We start from the raw sequence: 22,841 nt of genomic DNA on the forward strand, positions 1-22,841 counted from the left end.
CACGTGCTGCTCCCCTGATCGCTGCGATTCCGTTGAAAAGAGCAGATTTTGTTCACAACTGTGACCAAAACTTTAACAATCATTACAAATCTGTATGTGTAAAACCTCTTTAAAATTAACCATAGCGACACACAACAGAAGCCATCTTGTTTTCACACCTCACACACACAGTAAAACACACAGCTGTCTCTCTCAATAGTTAGCCATTTTGACTGCTCAGTGAGCAGTGGGCCTGCGCTCTGTGCACACTGTTAATGGATGAAGCATGCTGAGCACAAAATGAGAGCTACAGTGAGAAGACGAGGACAACACACACACACACACACACACACACACACACACACACCTGCTCGATGTGTGAGGAGGCTGTGTGATATGATGCCGCGCTACCACAACCAACCAGTCTCCGAGAGCTGCGCTTCACAAATGAGTCAGAAGCAAATTCTGTGGTAACAAGCACACCCTCAGCGTCAGTATCTACCGGCCTCAGCCATCCACTGCCACAATGCATGTGTTCACTCCACCTCCACTCGCGCCGCGTGCCTGTGCCATCATTCATTGCCACGTAACAATGGTGGCTTCCTAAACCCAAACTCATCCGTTCGCGACGCAACTTGATGAGATCTGTGTGGAAACTTGTGAGTGGGCTCTGCTGTTTGTCAAGTGTGCCTTTGGCAGGGCAGTGGTGGTAGTGATGGCTGTGGGTGGTGGGTGGGGGTGGAGGGGGTCAGGGGGGCTCTTGGCTGCTCTCCTCCCTCCTGTCAGCCCCCTCTCTCGGCCAGGCAGGCAGGCTGTGTTGGGCGGCCCGGCTCCCCGGTAGCAGATGCGAGCCCTCATGTCAGAGGCAGGCAGTGGCCCGACGGAGTGCCGCTCATGCTCATACCTCATTGAGCCATCTCCCCTAGCAGATGGCGCGCTGCTGCGGGCGCTCCTCTCCCCGATAATTACCAGGCCTCGCCACAGATGGAAATGTCAGTCAGCCTCACAGGTCCTGGTTCCTGCCACTGCCTCCGTCCGCGGCCCCTCTACCTAGGCCGGGCCGCTGCCAACACTCACCATGTGTTCTGTGACTGCTGACTAGGCAGGCAACAAAAGAGAAATCCACCCACATGAATATTCATGCAGGGATGTTAGGTGGCTAGCTGTAGACCAGACTGGGCACCGGCAAATAGTTGGCCAGGTGCAGGTTGTGACACCGATTTCAAACCTCTTTTTGTCTCCCACTCCTACACTGTGTCACCGCTCGCGTCTCATGACACGGCGCAGCGACGCGAGCCTTGATCAATCTCGAGCACATTGGAGAAGGAAAGGTGAAATTGTACCTACTGCTTTGTACAGTTGTGGAATGACATATTTAGGAGATTAGGATAACTGTGTTTGCAAAATGGATTAATTCTAGCAGATGCCAGGACTAACCCCCACTTATCTGTGATAAGGTGACCAGATGTCTCAGCTTGGCAAAGGCAACACTCTCCGAGTTTTATTACTCGGCGCCAAAGCATCCCCCGAGAAATTTCTCTCTGCATTCACAGATAATCTACCTTCGCGGAGAACAAGGCGACAGGGTTTTGCCTCTTTGTGTATTTGTTCGTGTAAGAATTTATGTGGACGTGTTTCCCGCTCAAGGAGATTAAACTCAAGTAAATACCTTTGTGCCTAAGTGCAAGCATGACAAGGGAAGAAGACAGAGGAAGTAATTCGCAGCTTATTGAAAATATCACTTTGGCATACACATCTTAAAGCAATGTTTTTCCAGTTCTTTATCAGATTTTTTTCCAGAAAAATCAAAGACATAACTGTCAGACATCTTAAATGAGCTTCAGTGAGTTTATTTTGCAATATGATTATTAACTCTTATTTTCCATTTGTGTATAAGTGTTTGTTAGAGAGAGAGAGAGCGAAACCCATGATGCCTCTCAACTATTGTGAAACGGTACCTTGCATCACTGTCAGGAGATGCAGCGCTCGTTGGCTGTCATTGCACATTTCAACTGGGAGTGCTTAAAATCTACAATCACTGATTACAGGTGATGGCTGTAATTGCATGTTATAATCAAACAATAACATTTTATTACCCATATGTCTTTTTATGCACTGAGATGTGTCTCTCTGTAGTATTTCTGCTGCACTTCCATCCAAGTCTCACCGCAATGCCGTTCTGCAGGTCACAGAAGCGCACGCAGCAATAAAAACTAGGCAGTGGTTAACTGAGGAGGAGACGTGAGTCATAGTGAGGATGCGGGCAGTGATGTCTTGCTACTTGCACTGCACCACTGCTGACAGTTTGGAGCACCAGCCACAGAGCCCACTGTGCAGGTGGTGAGGAGGCCATGCTGCTGCAGAGCAATAGGCGTCGCAGCATCAGACGCCGATGGAGAAAGTCGCATCAGCCAGGTCAAACTTAACACTTCTGTGTGTTTTGTTAGTGATATGTAAAAAGCAGTGTTACGGCCAAGGCGGTAGGGAGACGGGTTTACGCGGCTAAACCAAAAATCATATCATCTACCAATTTTGTCCAAACCAAGTAAAGACAAGAATCAATTTTTTTTAACATTTTACCATGTAAAAATAACTATTCCATAAAAATATGGGTGTTTAAAAAAAACAACCTACAAAGAAACAACAAAACAGAAATGGCATCCACACTGCTACCATTAGATTGATAGGTCTTTTTCTGACTATTTTCTGAAATTGAAACAAAATTTTAAACTCCAACCTCTTATTGACCTCTTATTATACCAACCTCCACTAATTGTTTTTCATACCACATTAATAAGACAGTAGTTTAACGTACGATTACATTTGGAGAACTTACCGAGATAAACTACACTTAGCCAAACTTAGATGCCCACACAGTCAAATCATAAGCTGTTTTCGGACATGAACTCCAGAAAATACCTGGAAAATTGAGTTGGCCTTTCAAATGCAGCATGGGATTGTCCAAGTCAGACCTGTTCACACCAACAGGAACATTTCCAAAAATATTCTGTGGCGTCTGGGTTGAGCAGGCAGCAGGCAGGGCATAATAATAATGATTTCACTGTGGAAAGCCGTGTTCTTGTTTACAGTCATCAACTTGCCAACTCGCTCGCCGGGACTCTTCAGGTGATTTTCCTGCTGCATTCTCACATGAGCTCACTTTGACATTTTCCAGAAATTTTACAAGGGACCCGGCAGGAAAAGTTCCGGAAAAGGAACATTTTCACTCTCAAATACAAAGTTTGGACTTCAGTGCATGTTTGCGAGCAGCTATAGTGTCTAATTTTATGTTAATCATCTTGAAAACAGATTAAATAAGGATTTACAGCATATACAGCTGTTACTCACTTTTGGGTCGGCAGCCGTCACTGCTGTCTGAACTTCAGGAAGACAGCTTCAGTTGCTTGGAGCTCCCACCAGATCCCGGGGCACTGCTGCATCTCTGAGTCCAGTTCGATCTCTCTGTGAATGGGGAGCGATTGAAAGGACACATTTCAATGACACATAAAATGTGTCCCCATAATAAATCTGTAACTTTATAAGAGGCAAATCTAAACATGTAAAAAAAAATAACCACACCGTAACTGTGATGCATGCACCCGCAGTAACACAGCAGATAAAGTTTTGATAGCCGAGCGGAGCGGAAGAAACAGTTTCATCAGGAGGATTCACTCCAGCCCAACTTTCCAAGTCCTCACTCACTGATGTCGTGTTAGGCAGACTGAGAGATCACACTTGAAAACATGTGATGCAACCTGAGCGCAACGCAGTCAGCATAAAATAACCAGACAAATCCAGCCCTCCAAGGCCTCTACGAGAGCGAAAAGCCGTCGGCAACTCAATAACTCACGTGTCAAACAATAGCGTGCAAAGTAAACAAAGTGAAAAAAATTAAATGCGTCTAAATCCTATTAGTAGAGAACAAAAGAGGCGTGTGTATGAACAGTAGAGCGCTTTCTTGGTCTGTCTGCATGTTGTTTGATTATGCGCCATTTAGCGGCCACTTACGAGGCCTTTGTCGAACCGAGACAGTGGCAGTGCTCAGTATAACCTCAGATCATAATTAAAAAGTGGTCGAATGACACTCAAGATATCACACCTTTGTGTTGTACAGATGCAGTTGTGTACAATGGCATCAGTCTGCCCCCTCCCCCATCCTCCCCCACCCCCTTTTTTTTTCTTTCTTTCTTCTTTTTGTCTTGGGCTGACAAAGCTGGCCCCTCATTTCCATTTCTGCCCATTATGCAAATGAGGACGCATCACATATTGGTTCAGATGAGTAAAGCAAGTGCAGAGGCCACGTCTCCTTTAGGACCAAGTGGAAATTTGCACTTAAAAGCCATTTTGTGTGACGAAACAATGGCCCAGGTGCTGTGCCCTTGACCAAGGGCTTTGTCGTCTCCTGTGAGGCAGAAAGTTGCTGTCACACCTGTTTCAGCCCCTTTCTGTCGGCTCCTGGCCCGGCTCATTCAGCCTGGCTGACAACCGGGTACAGATGATGCTGTCAGAATGAATCAAAGGTTTCACGGCTTTCTAACCCCTCCACTTGCCGACTGATAGCAAATGTGTTGCTTGTTCCCCCCCCCAAAAAAAGTGCTATGTTTACATACTGATGGTTTTTGTGACAAGTGTGTAAAATCACATGCTGTCATTTTATAATGTTTTGGGGGATACCAAATGCTTTTTCCAGAAGGTTGATAATGTTGTTTTTCATTAAATGTCCATTGTTGTCGGGGGGCACTGCGTTCAATACATTAACAACAGACGCCATATGTTATTTGTTGCCTGGTGAGATTTTCTGTCCGCACACAATCCTGTTGTTAGCCCACAAACAAAGCTAGATCCGAGAGATTAGCACCCACCACCCAATGCATTCAATCTGCAAATCACCCCGAACCCAATCAAAAAAATACGCACGACCAAAGAAGAAAATCACTCCCCTGAGGATTTTTCCACATAATCTGATAGGAAGCTGATGATCTGAGCGTAAACAGCACACCCTTGGCGTCCAGAGCTTTACATTAAATACACTCCCTCCGACAGTCACACTGTGGTGGGGAATTAACTTTGTTGGCAAAACACTTGAAGATATCACTGGGCAAAACCCTGCAAACACACTTTTATTTTATAAAATAGTCATGGAAAATATTCCGAAGAAAAATAAATTGTTCAGATTACTCATCTATTCAAAAATCATCAAAACAACCTTGGATTTTCGAACATTGTTAATTGGTAGAACTTCCGGTAATGTTTGGATGAACGTTATGCAATTTTATTTTTATTTTTTACTTTGGGACACATAGAATACATTCTACATTCAGATTAAATGCACTTTGCGACATTTCAAAAAGCCATACTCTGGGAGACTCCGCTATATACAACCGTCATGACGGCACATTGTAATAGTTACACGTCAATTTCTGTAGTGATTAAACAAACAAGATATAATGTGTTAATTAGTGAGTTTTAAATGTGCTGACAGACGAATGTCCCCTTTTGACAGAGCCATAGCTATAGATGACTAGTTCATTCCCCCTGTTTCTAATCATTTACTATAGGCTAAGCTAGGCTGCTCAAGCTCATATTGAATTGAGTAATACAACAGTGGAATCAATCTTCTATCTGACTCTAGAACTATTCTTCCAATGACCTAAAATCCTTTTTCCCCCTTCATTTTTAAGATTAATAGTATAGTGACTTGTAGCTATCATGATACATTAGAATATGGTTTATTTTAAGTAAAGAGGCAGTTCATAAAAAAAGTTAGAAAAGATAATTTATACATATTTTGGTTCAAGCAAGTTCAACATAGTGTCTCCTGGGGCACTCTTGACTGGTCTTAGTCTTTAAATTGAAGTTAAAGGATGTCAGTTCTTTAGAGAATACACATGCAGATACAAGTATCCCTTTGGGCTTTGTGCATAATTTTAATTTTGTACTATTTGATAAGACTAGGAGGAACAATGGTTGGTAAAAAATGAGTACTTAAGTTGCCAGAGTCAATTATTTTCTAATGATGAAAGTGTCTCCATATCAGCAGGCATCAACTATGCAATTAACATTGGAGCATGATAACGAATAAACAGTTTCTACAGTTTGAAAAAGGACTGCGTTGGCATTGCACTCACATCAAATTCCTCTCAGTCCAAATATCACATGCACTCGTCTCTCTCTTTTTTTGCAATCTGCACTGCACTAAAGGCCTGCTGCTTTCACAACCTGTCCTAACGCGAGTGAGTGAGAGGAGCCGTCTGCAAAGGAGGGAGTGAGCGACAACAGGAAAAGAAGCGCAGAGCAGTTCGGAGCGGGTGTGCGTGAGCGAGAGAAAGTAAGAGTTGGGTGACCTTGTTACCAGTTGGGTTGAGTTGGACAGGCTGGTAGGAGGTTGCTGTCTACGGGGAGGGACAGACAGATGCTCGCTCTTCTCCCTGGGCAAAACATCTCGCCTGGTGCAGGCAGCACACAATCTGGCCCGGGCAGCTGTAACCCTAATGATCACTGGTGGCGCTGCACCTGACCGGCCGACCAGCTCGACACTCGCTCAGCCCTCCCCTCCCCGCTCCCTCCACTGCCCGGCCCTCCGTCTCCTCTTTGACCTCCAACGCCTCCGAACTCCCGAGCAGAAACTAGTTGTGTTCGCAAACGCGCAGAGGAAGGAGGGGAGTGGGGCTGGAATAAGAAGGTGTTTTGGAGCAGACAGGAGGTGGTAGGCGGGGGGGAAGAGCTCGATACGAAAGTGGTGAGGCAGACGAGATGGGTGGAGGAAGCATGAGAGGATGAGAGGCTGCCAGTGGAAATAACCACTACAAGGGTGTAAGGTTGGAGGAAAAAAGGGGGAAGTATCTAGTAATGTCTTTTACAGAAACGGATCAAAGAGTGGGGTTTTAGACACATGTAAAGGGCGTAGGAATGCAGGACACTAATGGAAGGGGGGCATTAGGAGCTCCCATGCCCTCCTCCTGCTACCGCTGATCCAGTCTGAGCTGCTTATCGGGTCTCTCCCACACCGCTGTCTCGTGTAAGGGCTCAAGCGCCTTGGGCTGTGACTTGCTGCCTGGAAATGTGTCTGCGCGGCTGTACTGTACAGTTTGTATCTATGGATGGACGGACGACTGGGCCGTTCACCAGCGGGGGACCAGTCACCTCAGACCAACCGATCGGCAGTTGTTTTTGGTTTGGTTTACTGACAATGCTGCAGCGCATTTGCAAGAAAGACATTGTTGGGGATAGAAAAATAAAAGTCCTGGACACTGTTTCCATCCTTGTCCCGTGTCGCTTCATCACCAAAGCTTTGGAGAAAAAACGTTTTGATCACATTTCACTGCTCAGGGCAGCTGTAAGTCAAACTTCTCTGCATTGTCAGGTGTAACTTCTCGGTGAGCAGATTTATACTACATCAGTATACAGATAACTTTACGTGACACTAGGTGATAGTTGTGAAAGGTAGACCATATTTCAATAAGGTTAGACATATTTAGACCAGAGTATTTTTTTTGTTGTTGTTGTCATATTTGAGAGAAATTGGCTTTTTACCAAACATGTTTTTGTCCAGTGTGTGAATTAGGAGTTGTAAGACTCCTAATCCATATTAATCAAAGCCTGGCTGTTGTTCTCTCTAGCATGCATCACACACACACACACACACACACACACACACACACACACACACTGAACATAAAAGGTCACCCACAACAACCTTCAGTTGTAAACATTTTAATCCCAATTAATCGCTAATTTAGCCCTTCACTAAATCCATTCATTTCTATGAGATGGTCCAATCTAGCCTTTCTGTGGGGGACAGAGAGCTCATCTGCTTCATGAGCTGATGAACAGAGAACGACAGAGGCTTGTTTTTCAGGAGTGCACTTTCAAAAGGGGGTGCTAGTTAGCTTGGTTTGGCTGCTCCGCCTTCTCTACACTGAATGGGTCAGAGGCCTTGTTGGACTGCATGTAAATTACCAGGGATGGAGTTTACCAATAGATAATACGCATGATTCTAAGATAAACAATACATTTATAATGGGTTGGGTTTTTTTGAGATCCTCAAACATTGATTTTTTTCTGGATGACACATTTGAGAGCCTTTATTTTTTGTTTTTGTCTTTTACTTTCATTTGTGTCTCGAGTCCGTAAAATACAATTTTTTTTTTTAAAAGATCTCTGTCTTTGCTGAAGTGTTCAGGGGAGAGGAAAAAAAAGGCACGTGAAAGCGTGTGTGTGTTGGACGACAGAAGCAACAAACACACACACACACAAGAGAGATGTAGACACCACAGAGTGAATCTGCGAGAGAGAAGAAGAGAAGGAGAAGCGGAGTGAGAGCCTGAAGGAGCGAGAAGGGGGATCGCGGCAGTGAGTGTGTTTGGAGATCGGCCCGGGCCAAGAATGTGTCCGTGACTGCTGCTCTGTGTATCTGCCCTGCCTGGGTGACACCGGTGACACAGACATTTCCCAGCAGCCCCCTCGCAGTCCTGAGCCACTGCTGCTCTTCCGGGAGCCAATCTACACACACACGCACGCAAGCACACACACAAAACGCACTATCTCACTGTCTTTCCCCTCTCCGGGCCAGGCAACAGGCTCCGTGTTAGCCTAAGCAGAACAGGACTGTCAGAACCATATGACCCCGGCAGGGCTTCTCAAACTGCGCTGCTGCTCAGTAATCATGCTCCGCCAGCCAAGACTGCTCATGATCACAGTATGTTTGCTGCACTGCAGTTCATTCACCAGGGATTGTCATCCATCCATCCATCCATCCATCCATCCATCAGCTTGGTTCGGGTGATTTGCGACGCTCTGTGCGCTGCCCAGCTGAAAACGACAATGCGCTACATGTTGGTGTAAGCAAAGTGCAAAACCCACTGCATGGTAAAACATCTAGAACATTATGCATCTAACTAGTTTCCATCCCAACTTCAACTGGCCAAAAAATAAAAACAAGCAATTCGATGAGTGAAGAACATTTTTATCGCATAATCTATGGCTGGTTCCTTCGACACATAGACAGACTGGGAGACAGTGGACAGATGTATGGACAGTCAGGCGGGCTCGGGGACACTTAAAATCTTCCAGTCAGGATCTGGAGAGTTCACATCCTCCCTCGGCAGCCCAGCTGTCTATCTGCCATGTTTTCTTTATCAGTCCCTCGTCATCCGGCAGCCCTGCACATGACCAAATTAGTCACAGTATCAGCCGTTATCTGGCCACGGATGGCCTGCCTGCCCGACCAGAATCACTCTCTTCCCAGTCCTCTGCAGCACTGGCTGCTCTGGACTGAGGAAACCCAGGCTACGGATCCTGGGGGTTTGAGCCTCAACAGACTCTGTGGAGCTCCGGCACAAGGAAAAAGGCCTCGCTTCCTTTTACGGTGGCTGGCCTCGCTTTGGTTTATAAATATATGAGATATAAATTATATATTTATATACCGAACTCGGGTCAGTCGGTTCCCTGAGGTAAAATGAAAAGCACTGGGAAGGTGGAGGAAAAATAATAAATGAGATTGTTGGGTTATAGACCCCGGGATATTTGCTTTCTTTAAGTTCTGCCGGCAGCAGATGTACACCGACCTTGTAACTTTGAATTTTTTTTTTTTTGAATGGCTGAGCTCAGTGGACACCCTGGCAGAGTGTTCTCTCCTGCATAAGCAGAGCTGAGGGAAGATTAGAATTTGCACTTGGCTGGCATTACTACATGACTCACTCATGCCCCGCATGTGACGACTTAAGTAAGTTTCAAGTAGCAAATTCTCAAAGTAGAAGATTAGCCACTGGCATAAGCATTCATCATAATTCATGTAGTATTTCTCTTCTTGGAACTTTGGCGCTCTGCGGTCCCAGGACCTTAGATGCACCGGAGATTAGTTTCAATTTCAAAACTCCTTTCTACTTGACAAACTGCTTGAAAAACTTCTCACGCTTAATTATACAAGCTACAGTAGCAGCCTCTTCTGTGAGAGCACAGATAAGAGCGCACGAAAAACTGATGTGATAGTCAGCGCGGAAAATATCCCAACTGTAGTTCAAAGCACATATAAACAGGGGGACACAGCATACATGCACCGTTCCAAACACATGCAAATGCATACATACACACACACACACTCACACACACACACACACACGCACGCACGCACACGCACGCACACGCACGCACGCAAGCACGCACAAGACGCTACAGAGACCCGGTAGAGACAGGGATAGTGTATGTCAGGGGGACAGGAGGGATGCGAAGGGTTGCCAAAGACCACAGCACACCGCCTGTGCCAAGCAGAACTGAGCGCCCGCTGCCATCCAAACATAAATAAAGTGCTTTTGGCTCCCTGCAGCCACCAGTGTGTGCCGTGCATCCGCCAAGCATGTTTTTTTTCTTTCTAACAAAGTTAAAAACAGGACAAATTTGATGCAATCACTTGCTGGAAATAAATATGTGCCACATCTTGGACAGACAGGGTGTGAATCAGATGGTCAGTCAGTTATTAAGTTTCGCAAAAATTAACTCCAGGATAGATTTCCTCTTCAGACTTTCAGAGCCTTGGAGGGGGAAGTCTCAAACTGGGCACGCTACACAAGTTACTCCTTATATACCTCTTTGCGGCAACACAGGAGCTGCACGCAGGAGTTACGCGGCTTATTGATCCTCTTCACTTGGAAAATGAGGCTCATTTAGTGAGGCGTCGAGCTGTTATTGCTGAGATCTGCTCCTGGAACTCCCTCCGTACCAACTAAGAATGATGATGAATTTCAGCTAATCACAAATCAGTAATTCTGCTTAGTACTTATCTAATTTGTTTGTGCGTTAGAGGCTGTGTTCATGTGTGTGTGTGTGTGTGTGTGTGTGTGTGTGTGTGTGCACGCTGATGTTCCTGTTCCAAACAGCCCCAGGCTCTATTCCCACTCTTCACCCTTGTATCGGTGCTGACTGATTAAGGCCTCGATTCCCACTGCCTCTTGAACAACGCTCACAGCGCCGACGCTGCCCTGGCCCATGACTCTTGGGTGGGTAAAAAGGCATATTGCCATGGCAACACAGCACTTTCTCTGCCAAGGAGTCGACCTGCTACTCACATGATCAGCCAAACAGTCCCTCTCTCTCTCTCCCTCTATTTTGTCTTGCTTGCTCTCTGTCTCTGCCCCATCATCTCCTCACCTCCATCCATGCTGCTCCTGTTTGCTCTCAGATAGCTCCCTACATGTAGAGAGGGGTATAAAGCCCCATAAGCCCCTGCTCTACTCCGCACCCTGTTTGGAAACTATTGACTTTAATACCTTGAGATCAAAGTTGTGCACTGAGTGTAAATCCAGGAGGGGAAAGGGGGTGTAAGCTGGAGGAATTCATAGTGGCAACAGTCACCACTGTTAGCACTCAGATGCCATATAGCAAAACACTTTTAAGACATTTGTAAGCCTATGTCATGAGGTATCACAAAATTAGGTTAAGTGTACCAATTTATATGAGCCACATTTTCACATAAGCTTAAAAATGTTCAAATATAAAATGTATGCTAAATGGTATGAGCCATATTTAGAATTGTGGCACATTTAGACTTGTGTAATCACTGTGAACGTGTTGGAATCAAACCCTCTGCGTCCGACCTAATTCAGACCAACAGGGTCCTGAGACTGGGTGTCAGGTTACTCACACAGCTCTTTAGTGAAATCCATCTCCTGCATCACAGAAGCTGCTGCAGAAGCTGACTGGCCCAGTGTCAGGCTGAGTGAAACCCTGGCCGGCCCGCGATCGCTCAGATGTGGGGATTTCTTCCGGCACTGGCCACTCAGCTCCATTCCGGAGCTGTGACACCAACAGGAAGTAACACATTAACAGAACAATCAGGTTCCTTGTTAGGGAGCTTTACACTCACACGGCCTGCCATTAACACCGCCAGGGGATCTGGTCAGCTGATAAGGTCAGACAGATGAAAGCCACGGTCGGCTTCACAGGTTGCAGAGCTACGCAGGCTCAAACTGCGGCCAGATGAGGCTTACGTTTTTAGTGTCTTTTGAGTTAAATATGCCAAAAGGCATAACTATTTTGAATTGTCAATTCCCTGAGGATAACAAATGGGATTTGGGCTGAGAGCCACAAGCAGGTCCTCAAGTTGAAAAGCATAGAGAGACATACTCGCACACTGCTGATTTTAGTCTTTTCACTGGCCAAAAATACAAAATACATGTATCCCAATTCAGGGGCTGAACCGACATGAGATGGTCTGGTACAAGAAAGTTCCTCAAAGGCACGCAATGAATCCTGGAATATGTTGGGTCGGGAGGGATCCAGCTGTGGATCCGAAATGGGACCGAGCCGAGTGGAGTCGCTGTGAAGCCATCGGTCTTGAAATGTGGCCTCCGAAGGCGGCGGCCCCTGAATTGGGAGGCAGCTAAAGAGCAATCACAGCCTTTAATGATGTGGTAAGCTGCTCGGTGACTGGTCTATGATGTGGCAAATTATTCTGTACTGTAAACCTGTGGTATAACTTGCGATGGACTAAAACCATGGGAATTATCCTTAAATTCAATTTTCTTTTTACCCATATCTCCTGGACAAAAATACCACCCACAGCCAAAGTAAAAGCAGAGAGACGCTGCTGTCGAACGGCAAGCTAATGGGTAGAGCTCAACAGATCACAGTCGCGTCGCGACGACACCGGCAGCAAAGCCATTCGCCAACTCTTCAGTTTACAGGAACCTCTCCACGACAATGTCATGCGATGACTACTGCATCGTGTTCAAACTATACAAACAGCAGTCCCAGCAATCAGCCAACAGACCAAACTCCAAAGTCAAATAACGTAATGTAAACAATGTAAATCTTCCCAAGCTGCCGACCAGGAGATAAACATCAAGGCCGATTCAGTGTTGGCGTAGCTGTAATGTCGAGATAATACTGTTTTGTTCTTGTCAGATAACATTCAGTTTAACACCCAGAGCTCCTTGGAATTCTTATCTATCGGCCTACTTGATTTTCAAATATTAATTTTTGCGGCAGATATTTCAAAGGAGAACACAGCCGAGTGTGTGGCAGGTGGACTTCCTGTCTTAGTAATTACAAACAAATTAGGTTAAACTGCAGTTCTTCCCCCAGCCCACAGTCCATGGAGAGCCTCTGCCCCTGTACCTCCAGGCACACAGAATTAGCCCAGCCACACACTGGGAGCCTAATGGACAAGCGTGTACACCACGGCTGTGGCCCACGAGCGAGAGAACACCCTGCACCTGCACATATCGCAAATCAAATGCGCTCTCATCATTGAACATTGCATTATATAGCTCCTGAGTGTTTACACTGCAGGGCTGCTGCTGCTGGGAGGTGAATTAAAGCCGGGGTCGTGTCGATTTGAGATGGAGTCTTTATTTTGGGTGTGAGCACAGCTCTAATTCAAGACTGATGGATTTACATTAATTTCCTGCTCACACCTGCCTCCTTTATCTGCCCGCAGATAGCACTGGAGCGATGGGTCTACTGGCCGGCCTGCCAGCCTTTCTATTATGAATAATGGGCAGAGCTGAGCGCATGTCTATCTTCAACGTACACCACAGCACAGAACGCCGTTATTCAATGCAGCAGTAAGTGTAGCTGAGAAACTGTGAAATCCAGCTCGTCTGGGCTGCCACTGCAGGAAGACAACGACAAAAACAGGGGTGAGGAAAGGCGCAGCTCCTCTGCTGCTGTTGTCTGAGTACGTCAAACAACACAGCTCTGACTGGACAACACGATGAGCAGCGTTTTTAAAGTGACATCACCGGTAAAGTATCTTAATACATTTTTTGCCCTATTTGGGATTATCCAGTGCAAAACTGATATGATAAAACAACCATCCCTTCAAAGCTGGCAGTTTGAAGTTTCAACGTTCGACTGAGGGGAACATTAAACCCGTCCCTCAACTGTCTATTTTGTTGCTGGGGGGTTGTCTGACCTAACATGGAGTCTGAAGGCGGGTAGGCCAGAGGCTAATGGTGAAGAGCCCCCGAGCTGTCAGATGTGACTGACAGAGCTAACTGCTCCACAGAGATGACAGGGAGGAGGAGAAGGAGCAGGGGTGGGACAAAGTAAACAGTTATGAACGGGATGTCGGGAAAGGGAGTGGTGCGAAAGAGAGGGAGGAGGAGGCAGGAAAAAGAAATTATGGAAAAAAGAGGAGTATAATGCCTCCTCCAATGGTTCGGGGCAGACCCCACCAGCTGGAGAATAATTGCTGAGTTGGGCAAGGGAGAGGAGAACAGGCTCACATGATTGACTTGTCATTGATCATAATCTTAATTGCATGCATCCAAATCCCCTGGGTGTGATTTGTCCACTTGGCACGTTCTTGTGCGTGTGTGTGTGTGTGTGTGTGCGTGTGTGTTCATTTATGCATGTGTCTTTAACTGTATACGCACGTACTTGTGCTTGTGTGTCTGTGTAATGTGTCACCTTATGATATCTTAAGTACTACAGTACGCCTTCAGATTTTATACATATACACATACAAAGATACATAACACGCATTTTCATGTTATTTTATTTTTGCCTGTATTTGCAAACGCGAAGTTAACACACCCTTTAAAGGAATAGTTTCATACCTCTCTCATATGCTTACAGTAAATATGACATGACAGCTGGCAGGTAGTTAGCTTAGCACAAAAACTGGGAAAATGGGTGAAACTGCCTCTGGTTCTGTCCAAAATCCATCTACCAGAATCTCCACAGTTTTAGGAAAATGGAACAGGAAATAATGTGGCACATGATTTCCTATAAAAACCACAGTGTTTTTTTACGTTTTCGTAGGAATTAAATAAATGAGACAAATTGTGTTAAATAGTGACGTGAAGAGGTGTTGGTAGACAGAGCTGAGCATCTCCTACCCCCTATTTCCACTCGTTGTGCTAAGCTAAGCTAACATGCCTCTGGCTGTAGCTTTGTATTGACCCAGTAGACATGACGATAGTATTCATCTCACCCTCAAGCCTGAAAGCCAATATGCATATTTACCAAATATTGAAAAAGTGCATTTAACGGAATCAGAAATGTATACTGATTTAAATTTAACCAACAATAAATACAGTACTCTCAGACTTGTTAGAGTAAACTAAAAAAACAGGTTAAAGATTCAGTATTTTTGTATTTTTTGCAGAATGACTACAGTATAAACACATCCATGACAATGATTAAACTTGAATATCTTATGGTATCAACCTATACATTAATTGCCAGTTGCCTGTACTTGTGGGTAGTCATATTCAGACTAATTATTCACAGATGTTGCAAAACACAAATCACTAACCATAATTTAAGCCTGGCGAGGTTAAGAAAACAAAGGCAATGGAGCATCAGTGGAAATGTCAAGTAAAACTTGGATCCTCTGATTCATCCTTATTTCCAAATACAGTATGCATGTTTCTTATAAGTGGCTTGACAATAAAATGATCAGAAGAATCATCTCACACGCTCACTCTCTCTCACACACAAACCCCGCACAGTGTCAGTTTGTGTTTTCTCTTGTTATGGAGGGATTTGTGTGTTGTTAAATAGCGATCCTACAGCGAGAAACTGACCTTTCCGTAATGCGGCCTTTTAGCGTTGGCTCAAACGGGATCAAGTACAGGCCCTGGTGAGCAATAACACAAAGGCCAACAACTGGAACAGTATTGTCAGAGCCAAAGGAATTACTGCCTGACTAGCAGGAAAAAACACACAGCACCCTGGTCTGTTTTAAAAACTATAACACAAAATCAGGTTTAACATCTGTATGTCTCGGCAGGAAGGCTTACAGTATTTCACGTACTCGTGTATAGACACTACTATAATGCGGACAAAATGTTGATGATGTGATGTGGTGTTATTTTTTTATGGGTGAACTGATCAAACACAGATAGTGAGCTCAATAGGCCTTCTTCACAGCAGACATTTTGACAGGACATAGTAGGAAAAGGTGTCACTGATAACACAAACAGTGTCCCAGTAAGACATGATTGTGTGACAGTGAGCCAGCAAACCACCAGGACCCTGAAACTGCAGCACCCATTGATCATTTTGTTATTTATAATTTTTTGACCCGTTCTTATCCAACAGTGAAATGTCAAAATGTCTGTGGTGAAAATGGCCCATGGAAATGCCTACATGTGCATGTGAGTGGGATATTGGGGAAAGACCCAGAGAGGAGAGAGAGAGAGAAAGAGAGAGAGTGAGTATATGCATCAACTGCCCGAGAGAAGCAGGAAACAGGACAAGGTTAATGTTCTATGACAGACAGAAGCCAGCAACTCTCTTTAATGTTGCTCCCATTAGGGCGCTCCCGGTGCTTGCATCCCACTCTAGCATCCTTTAGAAGACGCCTCTGCCAACAACTGGTGGGAGAGCAGCGTTGTGCCAGCTGCCAAACATGACATTTGCTGGCTGGGCCGCTGAACCCCAGCGGGTGACATCTGCAGAGCAGCCTTTCATCCCCTCGCTGGGTACCTGTGTGGCCCCCCGGCCCCCGAGAGCCAGGATGAATGCACTCACTCTTCCTCCCAGCTGGGTTTCTCATAGCCACGCGCCCACAGCAGTGACACACATGCACGCAGACAGATATACAGTGCATGTACACACATCACGTACACACACTCAAAAAAGAATAAATGTGTGCGAGTACATCTGTTGGTACACCCACACGCGATCAAACTCACACTCGCATATAGTCGCGCACGAAACGCGCACCACCTCTACCTCACGAACACCTCCACACAACAAACAGCTTCCAGCGTCAACATCTGCAGCTCTGGGGGCTGCTTTTGTTTCCCCCTGTCGTTTCATCATCAGGGGTTGGCAGTCAAGTTGTGCAGCTATTGTTGTTATTTCAACCACAGGCCCCGCTGCAACTGGCATCGAGTGACGATATCAAATCCTCACCAGAGTTTGATCAAATATGCAAACGCCACGCTGGTGCTAAAGTGGATGTGTGTGTGTGTGTGTGGGGGGGGGGGGGGGGGGGGGGGGGGGGGGACCAGCCTGAGGAGGAGAGACAGAGCAGAAAGACCAGGTATGTGAGCTTTAGGAAAATGGTCTGATGACGGACGGAGAATAGGAGTAACAGTAGCGGCGTGTCATCAGTTGATAATACGACTCAGACATCTGTCTGTAATTGGTATTTATCCTGTGGTTCATCATCATGATGTATAAATCTGCTGATTTGCAACTCGTTGAGGTTTGAGCTGTGCAGATAAAGAGTTGGTTGTAGAAATATTTTTTTTTGTGGAAACAAAGCATTTGCAAGCTGTGGGTTATTAAAATAAAATGTTAGCTTTGTTTGTCCACATCCACACAGTATTGTGCCACTGCTCCTCTTCCCATCCCCGAATGCTGATAGCTCCCAGATATCACCAATTCAGGTGAAGTGTCTGTCTCTTCCTGAACACTGGCAACGCGTCCCCGTATCACCTCTCTATCTCTTTAATCAGGCTTGATCTTTGACCACTTGTTGTTATGAGTGGTTCTGCGTAGGGGTTCTGCTCCCGGCTGACATCCCATTAGCCCCACATTAGGAAATTCTAATCACTGTGCCACCGGGATGCTGGGACTCACAGCTCCTATTTCACTTAACCTCCAGCAGGAGAGATCAGACTGTGCGTCTCAATGTTTGTCCCTAATTACCTCCCTACAGTGAGCTGCCACACACAATTTAATCCAATTTTCATCCCCTCTCATCTTTAACATCTCGCAAAGCAGTCACACATGCGTGCTATGGTTTATAGCTACAACCCACACGAGTTGGCACCTGTCACTTTTGTTTTTGTTTTCTTCTCAGGTTACTGACATTTTTAACATGATCTTTGATGCGCATGGTGCAGGTGGATTGTTAACAATATAGTATATATAATCCCCAGTCATCATTTCACCTGAAGCTGCAAAGGTTTCATGGTGTGCTCTAATAATGACAGGCCATCACACATATCAGCATGTGTAGTACAGGAAAGCAGATATGGATGAAAAACTTTCTGACAAAAACATATTGTCTCTAATCATTTATGGCCTCAAGTTGCTTACTTTATCTTCTAAATTAGATAATTCATCCTGTCAACTTTAAAGGGACACAGCAGCTCGATTAGTAGAACTGTTGTCTCACAGTTGATCTACAGATTGCCTTTTTATGCATCAGCTTTGGTATAGGATTGCAACTGGTCCAGGAAGTACCACGTCCAAAAACAAAAGTGTTTTGGAATGTGTTTAGGCCTCCCACTAATGAAATGAAATTTAGTCTCTCAATGTGGTTCAAATTTTGTCTGAAGTGCTAGAGAAAAAGGCCAAATGGAAAAAAACACTAATTTGAATTGAAAAAGATTTCACAAGTACACTGTACTTTGACGTTTACACATTTTAAGATCACTTTCCTCTTTGTCACACTGCTTGTACTCCAAGCCCAAGAGTGTTCAGGGTCACACGCAGGACAAATTTGGCAGCACAGTCATTAAGTCTGGAATTAATTAATCAACATCTTTGGTTGAAGGGTCTGTTGTTTATTATCGACAGCCAGCAGACGGTTACTTGCTCACATTGTCACAGAGACAAAGAAAACATGGATCGCAACCTTTACTGCAAATAAAGTTACCAAGTGACAATGTCTTCTCATAGTGCATAGATTTGGGTGTGTGCGTGCATGTGTGTTTTCAATTGCTTGCAGCCCTTCAAGCCTGATTAGGAGCAGGCGTGCTTGTGTGCATATGTTTCTATATTTGCATGTTTACGTCTTGGTGTGTACGTACGTGTGGTTCGAAACTTGCGATGGCATGTGTCATTCTGTGTAACACCGTCTCGGTCCTCATTATCATTTCTCCCTGGGCCTGTTCTGGTGTTCAGAGCCCCACCAGAGGGGCCTTTGGCTCGGTGGGAGAGGTGTCGGAGGCGGCCTGGCCCCGCTGTGCTCCTTCCTTCCTCCACCACAGGGTGCCAGACACAGCGTGTACCACTGTCATGCCAAGCCTGACGATGCGGCTGCCTGCGCAGCCAACGACGTGTTTGAACAGGGCGGGGGGTTGCCACGTCATGCCGAACACCCACACGCAGGGAAGGCCTACTTGCACAGGCAAATACACACAGGCGCACACATCTCCATGACTCCTGGTGGGTTCGACACGTTTGGAAGATACTGACGAGGTGAGAGTAAATGTGTGGACTAAATTAACTGAGTCTCTTGCAGTTGGTGCAGGTGAGAAAATTAGAATCATATATAGGACCTGACCTGCAGTGCACACATTTATTTAATTTCATTTTTACAGTGAGGGATTAAATCCTTGAGAAAAAAGTTTGAGATAAAGGGTGACTGCGGTTCAGTGTTTTATCATCTAACTCCGTTAACCTTGATGCAGTAACTCAGTCTCCTCCTCCCCTGACTTCATAATTTCAGCATATTGCGTGTTGCACATTAAGTTTTGATTTAGTCATATGTTCAGCTCTCAGGTGCGCCTCAAAACCATGAAATATTAAACCTATGAATTCAAGGAGATGTCACATTCTGTGTTTCATTCATTATGTACACCGACACTACATTGTTGACACTTTGAATTCTAATAGGTACGAATAGGAAGAAGTGGTGCAGTCTCCGTGCTGGCTTTGCAACTTGTTCCCAGCATCTGTTTTATGTGTGAAGTCTCAACTCTTTCGCAGTTTCTTTCAGTCGTTTTCTGGGCAAAAAATGAAAAAATCTGGTGAACGTTAAAAAAAAAGTTAAAAGAGCATCAGGAAGGCATCCTAAAAATGTAAATGTGCGAACATTGGCTTCAAATGTGTTAACACGTGCGCTGGTGTGTGTGTCTGTGTGCGAGTGAGTGTGTTTACACATCCTCCTCCATTTTGCTATCGCCAAGTGTCACATCTCTTCCCAGAGCAATGCATCGGCGTCAGTCAGACTCAGTCCGAAAAGGGCCTCTGGTATTAGGTACAAAACACTAATGCACATACATAATGTACATATATACATACATAAAACAAGCACCACATAGACTCGAGGAAAAAAATCGAGGCAGCCCTCGTGTATCAGATAGAAACAAAAGAAAGAAAACATTGCGCCATCTCAGTCCACCTCTGCTCTGCATAAAGATCAGCAGCCATCACAGTCTCCCTCCACTTTTACACTCGCAGGCAGTCAGGGGGAGACGGGGAGTTCAATCGGGGAGAGATTGAATTACCATGACATAAATCCCCGTGTCTCCTTCTCCTCTGTGTGAGGGAGGTGGTCAGCAGGGCGACAAGCCTCTTAGCACCACTGTCTTTGGGAATGCCGGCATGTTCCCCGGAGGAGATAGAGGAGATAGGTCTGGCGCCGCCAGAGGAGTCTCTCGCCCTCCCTCCCTCTCTCTCCCTCCTTCTCTCTCTCTCTCTCTCTCTCTCTCTCTCTCACCCTCTCTGCTTATCTCGGGGAAACCACAATAGGGTTTTGTACACTGGAGCAAAGCGAGGAGGGTTCAGATGGCAGTCAAGTATGATGTGCAGGAGGACAGAGGGCTTGAGAATCACTCCCTCTGTTCCACACAGTGATACCGTACAATGCAACACACCAAACGCCTCTAATGGATGAAGCACGGCGCCATGTTCACCCGGCATACATCACATAGTGCTTTTGCTGTTTGCACAGGCCAGTCACAGGCAAGATGGTGTTTTTTGAGTCCATGTCAAATGTTTAAATAAAACCCATGAGTGATTCTACCTTTAGTTTAAACTCATGCTATTAGTGTTTTTACTTTTGAGGGCAGTTAATGGTGTCTGGCAGTCTTCAACTGGACTTTGAAATGCTCCCAAATATCTTTTTTGCCCACCATGTCTGGCTCAGACTATACTGTACACATTGCTGGCTCCAGTGCCACGCTGTTATTTGAGATAAATGGCTGCTGTTATTGTTAGCTGAACGCTACGAGAGGGATGGGATCAGCCAGATACCGGCTGAGCTGTGGGGAATCAGGCTCAGTAAAAGAGTCTACTAACCAGCTTCTTTACAAATGGCCCCATTTGCTGCCGCTTGCAGGAGCTCAGGGGATCAAAGTGGTGATGACACACATGCAGCATAATGATGGGCTGCTGTCGACAACAGGAACAGGTTTGTGTCAATGTCTGTCATATTAACACGAGGAGTGAAGGTTGTCCCATTTCTGCAACGAACACAGAGGCAAGTGCAACGGAGTCCATGTGACCTGCACGGCGAGTCTGCACAACCTCAACCTGCAAATGAAACACGCCCACCGTGCTTTCAACAAGACAATAAAAAGCTAACGTGTCATTTATATTCCACGTTTTGAGTCGTAAAGGTCAAACGGTATAAATCAACTGAATAGTGAGCTCACCGTAACTCTTATCTGCGAGATGCTCCGCAACCTTTATGATTGCAGAGGCCAAAGGCTCTGGCCTTTTATGTTTTTTCTCTGGGCAGGTAAATTGGAAAGCCAGCAGCTGTAATAGGAAAAGGCTTCGGAGACACTTGAGTCCCCCCCGACTTAGAGAATAGCAATTATTCGGGAAAATCAATGCTCAACCCAATCTTTGTCCTCTATCGACCAAGAGGCTTCTTGAAGCTAGAGAAGGTGGCAGGAAAATTTATATCCCAGATTCTATTAGCAGAGCTCTATTTGCTTCATGCATCTCAGATCGGCTCCTTGTTTTCATCATCATTTTGAATAGGCATAAACAGTGAAGCTGAGCACATCCAGCGCTTGTCTATAGAATAGTGAGTGTATATGAAAATTGATTTTTTTCTTCTTCTTCTTTTTACTTGGTAGAAGCTCATTCATTTTCATTGATTTAATGCTTGTAGTGACTTGGTTTGCTATTAGAAATTCCATTCGTTGGACGTAATGGGTTACTTCTATTGCTACAGCTCGTTCATTGAAATGGACTCACACATTCACTGTGAACTGTTTTCGATCGTCTCCTGAGCAGATTGCATTAAATGAAATCTAAGCGGCTGCACTGTAGGTGCTGCTGTTGCCTCTTCAGTGCTTATTCTGCGTGTGCGCGCCCAGGTGTGTGTGTGTGTGTGTGTGTGTGTGTGTGTGTGCTCCAAGTACCATACGTCTTCATGATTATTCCCACACTCTTATCAGTGTTTATTTTCCTACCGTGAAAAGGCAGATTGCGACCGGCATTCTTTGCATGTCATTCCCTGACCAAGATTTATCGTTGTGTTTATCCCATTAATATGTCAGGCCATTATGTAAACTGGCGACAGAGCAGCGCAGTGATCGTTCTGACTGGCTCCCAGTCACTTAAGTTTGTTTTATGCATCTGTTACTCATTCGTCTGTATCCTTCAGTCTTCTCCGTCATTGTATCGTTCCGTCTGACCCACTGCCGTGTGTCTTACACTATTTGTATGTGCGAGCAACTCAAGCAGTAAATGTGTATGTGTGCATGTTTTTGTGCATGATCACATGGATGTAAATCAAAAGTGTCAGCGCTCTGATATGGGCTAATAAAACTGCCTGATCTAGAAGTCTCAAAGGCTTTTTCAGCATACATCCTGCAATGCAGCCCACTGGCAGTTTCTAACTCTCTCTCTCACACACACACACACAGACACACACAAACACACACACACAGAATCTCCCCCCAAGACTATACTCTGGGGCCATTTTCATGATTAACCATAACTCCACAAGAGGAAATTCATTATACGTTGTCTATAACCCATATACACACACGAAAATACACACTTGAACCACGAAACCAGCATGGAGCGAAAAGAGAAAAACACACGCACACACTGTCCTCTCCTCCATGTCTTCATATCCTGACACATCACTGAAAAAAAGGGGGGAATTGAAGGATTTGCAATCCTGATTCTGAGAAGTAGCATTTGCTTTTGGTTACCAGGGACCTCTGTGGGTTCAGCGGGCCCTTCTCTCCCCCCCGTACCTCCACTTC

The 22,841-nt window shown here is 45.4% G+C and overlaps 1 long non-coding RNA gene across 9 annotated transcripts in view; it reads right to left on the reverse strand.

Moving 5' to 3' along the window:
* Positions 1-22,841, reverse strand: part of LOC118285852 — a 147,190-nt gene that overhangs the window by 25,507 nt on the left and 98,842 nt on the right. For 7 of the 9 annotated variants that reach the window (XR_007032171.1, XR_007032176.1, XR_007032175.1 and 4 more), the window contains one exon: positions 3,328-3,441. This is a non-coding gene — a long non-coding RNA (uncharacterized LOC118285852). Of the gene's footprint in view, positions 1-3,327; positions 3,442-11,617; positions 11,770-22,841 lie in introns of all 9 variants that reach the window. The other 2 variants (XR_007032178.1, XR_007032173.1) reach the window with 1 other exon arrangement.

The sequence above is a fragment of the Scophthalmus maximus genome, chromosome 15, assembly GCF_022379125.1.
Source record: "Scophthalmus maximus strain ysfricsl-2021 chromosome 15, ASM2237912v1, whole genome shotgun sequence".
Taxonomy (NCBI): Eukaryota; Metazoa; Chordata; class Actinopteri; order Pleuronectiformes; family Scophthalmidae; genus Scophthalmus; species Scophthalmus maximus.